The sequence below is a fragment of the Eptatretus burgeri genome, chromosome 5 (genome assembly GCF_056783735.1).
Source record: "Eptatretus burgeri isolate ZD-2024b chromosome 5, Ebu_testis_v1, whole genome shotgun sequence".
Taxonomy (NCBI): Eukaryota; Metazoa; Chordata; class Myxini; order Myxiniformes; family Myxinidae; genus Eptatretus; species Eptatretus burgeri.
This window is the reverse complement of record NC_140965.1, coordinates 48403210-48410664: the sequence shown is the minus strand read 5'-3', so window position 1 is coordinate 48410664 and position 7455 is coordinate 48403210. Positions and strand designations below refer to the sequence as shown.

The window sequence follows — 7455 nt, the reverse complement described above, 5'->3', positions numbered from 1 at the left end:
CCTTGACACTCATGCGTCCTCTGATTTGACAACAACCCACGTGACTCCGCCTTTGCAGTTAATACCTCCTCTCATCCCCCCCCCTTTTCTCCCCACTAAACACTCCTCAGAACCCCCAACCTAACTCTCTGCTCCTAGCTGTCCCCACTCACAGCCTCCCATCCGCACATCCTCGCAAACTCGTTGGAGCTGTTTGCTGGGTTTGTCCTTCATGAAGCAACGGCCTGGCCCAATAGAAAATCAGGAAAATAAATTTGATAGATCTTCATTGATACCTTCTTAATATAGCTCATTTAATTCATTCCAACCGAAGTGTTTTACTCTCTCTGCTTAGAAACTACTTTGCGTCTAAAGGTACTAATCTGGGTCTTCCAATTCATCAATTTATAATGACGTCACAAGCCGTTTCGGATATACACCAGCATGCAGCATATCCTTCAAGAGAATTGTGTAAAAGTCTTGTATTAACAATTTCATTGTTTGTGGATGAGTATGTGTGGAGTCTATAAAGATTGTTGATTTTAGTTTTTGCTTGTATCATCTCACCATTTTACTGGCCGTTCTCTCCTGCTGCTTATTCCCTGCCTCATCAAATCTGCCTCGTACTGGGTGGAGTACCATGTGCTGCGGCAGCTTTACTTGCCTGTCCTTCTTTGTCGTTTGAGACCACAATGTTCTCACCAATGAAGCTCAAGGCCAAAGCGCTATAACTTGTCCATGCCTCGGTGTCTCCTGTAATGACGCTTCGTGAGATCTGGCAAGCGCACCGGGGTGGTGAATGATTGCTGGTGGTGTGCAGCCGCACTGCAGTGTGTTTGGACCCCTTCCGCACATGTGGAATACTCCGCACCAATCACCACGATGGGAAGGGGGAGTGGGAGGTTGGGATTGCAACTTCATGTTTGCAAAGGGAAATTAATGAAATATTGAATTCGAGGTTCGATATATTTTATATAACAAACGTAAAGCAGGTGTTATCTCTGAGTCACAATGGATAAGAATACATCGTAAACCTGTATTTGATTTGCGCACTTGCTTTTCCAGGGCATGATATGCTCATCGTATTTATCACCATTTATTCCTTCTTCAGTACCAATTGCCCGGCCAAGCGTCTCTCTTGTACCTCGTTCTACATATCTCCTATACATCATGGGTTCCTCTTTAACCCTTCCTTTCTCCTTCATTAGTCTCTTATCTGATTCATTCCACAATCCTTTTTGTATTTTCCCAACCATACATAATTTTATTTTGCTTTTTCCTTGCAATCACTCTGTACTTTTTCTTGTTTTACTTTTTCTACTTTTGTTTCTTTTGTGCAGCATGATGATTAAAGTAATGTAGTGCTACAAAGTTTCCAGGGCATGCCTTTTGTTCTCCTTGACTAGTGCCATGCTGTAAGTTGGTACCAGAAACCAAGTGCCAAACCAGTTACATCCAGTCCAACAGGAAATGCCTGCTACACATTAACCTGTCTGTGGTGTATGAAAGAGTTCTGGGGGTAGCAAGGAACAATTTAAATTTTAAGAGGCTCTTCTGGCTAAACAGTTATATAGGCTTTGCCTATTAGGCATGAGCTCAACAAAGTTACAACTCTGTAGGATTGCATTACAACCTGGTACCCACGGCAGTGATGGGGTATAATCTTGACTTAATATCCTGTAGGGTTTCGCCAGTTCACTTCGGGCAGGATTTTTTTGCTCCTTGCTTGGGTCATGGGGACCTACTCCTATTGAGTGGTCCAATTGTATGACCATGCAGTCTGACCCTTCGGGGTTGGGATGTGTATGTTTAATCAACCATGTACTTCAGCCTTCAGGCTGGGGTGCATGTGTATGCTCTGTTTAAATGTTGATTTTTTTTAAACCTTTTTATATAAAAAGGAATCCTTTATAAGGAGGAGGACCAATAAGCCTGAAACATGTGTCCATGCATGTTCTCTCTCCAAGGTGGACTGGTCCAATAAAAAAGACCTCGAGGACCCAGAATACCCTCAATAACCAAAATATCCACAAGACCCCGGAGATCCCTTTCACTCTTTATACCATTTTGACCCTGAGACCCTTTAGACGACAGCTTAGACCCTTTGGGTACAAATACAACTTTGTGTGTTTCCAGGGGGGGGGGTAATCAAGGCTTTGTGAACATGGCCTCATGCAGGGGTGTGGTGGGGCACGGTGGGCATAAATTCTCTATGTAAATGTATACAGTCTAGTGTCACCTCACGGTGGCAGAGGACATTACAATTTCATTTTCAGCCGCGTCGTGTTGCGAACGCTGGTTCTAAGAGAGCTCCGCGTTTTTCTTCTTCTTCTTGTTATCTTGCCAAAACGAAGTTTTTGCAAGATATGTTCGTCAGCTTGTATGTTTTTTTTATTTTTTTTGTTTGTTTGTCTGTAATCACGTATAAAAAATTCTGCAGAGCACAGTTATCATTGGAAATTTTTGTAACCGTATATCAGAGGCCTATAGACGTCCCTTTCAGCACACAACATTTTGAAGGTCAAGGTCACTTTGTCGCAAATCAGGGGAGTCGACGAAACCCTTATTTTTTGAGTAATTTTGATCGGATCGTCTTCAAACTTCATGGGAATATAGTACATGGTCTGGCGCTCAGCTGATTAATTTTTGGTGGCGATTGGCCTTGACCTTCATATGTTTTTTATTTTTTTTTGTCTGTAATCACGTATAAATCACTCTGCAGAGCACAGTTATCATTGGAAATTTTTGTAACTTCGCATATCAGAGGCCTATAGAGGTCCCTTTCAGCGCATGAAATTTTGAAGGTCAAGGTCAAAGGTCAAGGTCACTTTGTCGCAAATCAGGGGAGTCGACGAAACCCTTATTTTTTTGAGTAATTTTAATCGAATCGTCTCCAAACTTTATGGGAATGTAGTATATGGTCTGGCGCTCAGCTGATTAGTTTTTGGTGGCGATTGGCCTTGACCTTCATGGTTAGCGCCTGAGGTCAAACATATTTGACCCCAAGGTCAAATTTTCAAGTTTTAGGAACCATATCGTGTAGTACCTCAAATTGAACACCGCGATGAGTGCTTTCTAGATATGTCAAGCTTGAGACATTATGACGTCATTTGGTGACGTTATGAGGCAAACGCATATTTTTCATGGTTACTCTGTAGAACGATTCTCATCGGAATTTCTCGTAGGCAGATATTCCTCAAGGAGTCGCTCCTGGTGGATAGCAGCTCTGTTCACCTCAGTGTGACCTTAAAGAAGTCACACGTGGTCACCTTTTGGCAAGATACGGGTCACCCTGTGGGTCACATTGGTTTTATTCTTCTTGTTCTTCTTCTGATGAAGAGAAAACCTTTATGACGTGGCTCTTGGACACATTTGTCCTTGTTTTTACTTGGGTAATGTTCAAGTTAAAATTTGCCCTCCTTCCATTCTCCTCCCCCCCTCCCCCCTTTCCCCAACAGAGCGGCCTGTCAAAGCCTGTCATCGTGTGTGACATTTCTAGCAGAAGGGGCATCAGGATGAATGGGGTGGGGGGGCAAAAGGGGGAGCAACATGACGTGAGGATGTGGAAGCGTTTGGGGGTAAGGGTGAAAACGCTCTATGCACGGGTAAATTTGGCAAACAGGAAGACTAATTGGTCGGGATGTCTCACCAGGTGCACTTTAAACACATGGTTATGTACGTACTGTATTTGCGGCATACATAGTTTCGCAGGATGTCTCACCAGTGTAATACGTCATTCCCCATGACGCCATCCCCCGTGAGTTACTTACCGAATGAAGACACCAACAGTATCAGTTGATGTATCCAGTAATTACCAGGTCACCACATACAGACATTACACAATGGAAACATTCAGCGCATTTTAGTGTAAATCACCATCTTGCTACAAATGGCACCATCTGAGCTGTTACATTTTAAAAAACGCTCAGCAGAATATACCTGTAGATAGGAAAGATGTCATGTCCTGTGAATTAAAGAATGGAAACATTCAGTATATCGATTGGTGTAATTAATTAGTAGTTAGCTACATATGGACTAATTACAAAATGACATCACTCACCCCATCTATTATCAGCTGCCGAATACAGCATCACCCGTAAAAATCCCCCACAAACAATGCGCAGACGACACACCCCACCTGCAGTTATCCACAATGCATGCATTATTTACATTATCGTCGCAGATTTTACACCGACATTCATGGATTTTTGTATATTTCCACAGCATTTTCCTGCATTTTTGTGAGATTTTCCCCAACAGGGACATTCATAGATCTTGCATGGGTCGGGAAATCACCGGAACCTATCCCCCCATTTCCCATCGAAACGACACCCCCACATTTGCGGTTTCAACATTTGAGGAGTTTTCCCAGAACATATCCCCCACGAATGTCGGGGTCCTCGTGTATAACACACACACACGCACGCACGCACGCACGCACGCACGCACGCACGCACGCACGCACTCACGCACGCACGCACGCACGCACGCACACACACACACACACACACACACACACACACACACACACACACACACACACACACACACATTGGGTAGTCGATCTCGTCGAAAAAAAAATTCATTTGTTCTACTCTTATTATCAGTATTTCCGTCGATATGTTTGTCTGTCTGTCTGTCTGTCTGTTCGGTCCAGTGTTCCGTAAATACAATGGCGATTTCAATGAAACTTGGAGGGTAGGTTCATACCATGACCTAGTTGTGTGCAAATGAGAACCGTTGCTATGGACACCACCGTTGACTAGCAACGGGACTTTGAAATTTTTGAAAAATCATAAAAAATGTATTTTTTCGAAAATCAAAAATCGGGCCATGAGAGACTTCTTCTTTCGGCTGCTCCCGTTAGGGGTCGCCACAGCGGATCATCCGTATGATCCGCATCGTGATTTGGCACATGTGTTATGCCGGATGCCCTTCCTGACGCAGCCCTGGTCGCCTTTTACGACACAGGGATATGGTACACCTATTTTAACTGGGTTATATACACCGGCCCAGTACACTGATACTCATTTCGCCGACCTCGGAAGGATGACAGGCTGAGTCAACCCCCTGGTGTATTAATTCAGTGGCCCAACGGGGCTTGAATCAGGACCTCTTGGATCCCAAGCTGCTGCCCTAACCACTACGCCAACACCAGGCTTGAGAGACTGTGGGCAGTATATTCAGTCATATTGTCAAAAATGTACAGCCGGATCCTTTGAAAACTGTCGGAGAAGATAGACTTTGAATGAACCCTGGTCGAAAACAATAAAAAAACGAAGTTCGTTATATCTCAGAGAGTATGAGTCAGATATACATGAAACTCGTATGGTAGGTTCATGGTATGTCCTATTTATGTGTGAGAAAGAAACGTTGCTATGGACCCCTCCGTTGCCTAGCAACGGCCGATAAACCTCTAAATATGGGGGTATTTTAAAGAAAAAAAATCTGCAGCATTAACCCTTGAAGCTAGAATCATGAATTTTCTTGTGCTTAATCCTCAGGTCATTCCCCATCGAACGGGCCCATCACATCAGGTTCTATTGGGTAGTCGACTCCCCATGTCCGCCTACCGGCTTGTGTGTATGTATGTATGTATATATATATATATATATATATATATATATATATATATATATATATATATATATATATATATATATATAATGATGCCTGGTGTTGGCTTAATGGTTAGGGTCACGGGCATTGGATCCAAGGGTCTTGAGTTCAAATCCCGCTCTGCTGTTGAATTAATTCCAGGTGGGGTTAACTTGGCCTGTCATCCTTCCGAGGTTGGCAAAATGAGTGCCAGCATGCTGGTGTACTGGATCGGAGTGGCGACCCGTTCAGGATTGTGCCCAATAGTCAAGGAGACTGCTTAAGCAGCACCAATGCTCTGCACAGAGTATGGACCCAATCTATATATATATATATATATATATATATATATATATATATATATATATATATACATATATATATATATATATATATATATATATATATATATATATATATATATATATATATATATATATATATATATATATATATATATATGTACACACACACACACACACACACACACACACACACACACAAAAACACACAAACACACAGGTTAGAAAGCACAAAGTACCTTTCATCAAAGACCGTGCAGGTCTTTATTAACTTTATGATAGGAGGTGGAATGGTACGTGCCAGTGGAAGGCAATGAGACTGACCCACCAATTTCATTTTGCAGTCATCATTTTCTTCACTCCTTCACGAACCTAGATCATGTATATTCAAACGAAGTACATTATATGCTCTGTTTATCTCATAAATGTCAAAAATAAGAAGTGTACTTTTTTGTTTTGTCGAGTCGTATTCATACTTTTCCATTTTTGAATATTTGTTTCACTGAAAGAAACATTGATGTTGTACTTGATAATGTCTGTGATTCAATCCAAAGAAAGAATAAACTTAAGTTCATTTCCTGCTGTATCTCGTTTGTTTTCACTTGTGATGTGAAAAAACTTCTTGCTGCAGGTTACACTTTTAGTGAAGAAGAGAAGAATAATGATAAGAAGAATGACGTGATTCATATATATTTTTTAATAAGGTTACAAAAATGGTGGGTGGGGTTTTTTTCCCCCCACCCCTTCACCCATTTTCCTTCGTATTGCTTCTTTGAGGCAGAATTTTTAAAATGTCCACCAACTACAAGGAATGTTCTTGTGCCTTTTCTTCTTTAGTTTCCAGCCAGTTATATGTTTGCTTGTTTTTTCCAGCAGCAGTGAGTTTCTTGATGCCATTGAAACACAAGTCATGATTTTGACTGTGAAGCTGGTGGAAAAAAAAAAAAAAATATATATATATATATATATATATATATATATATATATATATATATATATATATATTTGACAACCCCCTCTCCCTTCCCCTCGGACCTTTTTCCCTTTAATATCGCCTCTCAACCTATTTTCGTCTTCTTCCATTCCCTTCCCATACTCATTCAATTCCATTTATGATGGTAAAATTCCTGTGTATCTTAGTCTGCTTGCTTACATTTTTTGTTTTTTTTAAAAAACAAGATAATGTTTTTTAAAAAACAAGATTAAAAAACAAGATAATGTTTTTAAAAAACAAGATAATTAAAAAAAACAAGATAATTTTAAAAAACAAGATAATAATAAAAAAAATAAGATGTTTAAAAAACAAGATAATTTTTAAAAAACAAGATAATGTTTTTAAAAAACAAGATTTTTTAAAAAACAAGATAAAAAACAAGATAATAATCCCATTCTTCTTAGGAACTCTATTCATTTAATGGTTTGTTGAAAGTACTCTCGATATGGCTGCACCACTTCATCAGCTGGTTTGGGGACATGTCCACTCTCTTTTCAGTACATATGAGGTTGCCTTTAGTTTTTGACTGATGTAACGCTCAGAGTTGAGCTTTTACATAAATCACGTGCATGGCAAACACAT

At 40.6% G+C, this 7455-nt stretch overlaps 1 protein-coding gene across 5 annotated transcripts in view; it reads left to right on the top strand.

The window, feature by feature from the left end:
* The window catches only part of LOC147026386 (epiplakin-like), a 201391-nt gene that overhangs the window by 115503 nt on the left and 78433 nt on the right, over positions 1–7455 (top strand). The gene's annotated exons all lie outside the window — the stretch shown is intronic.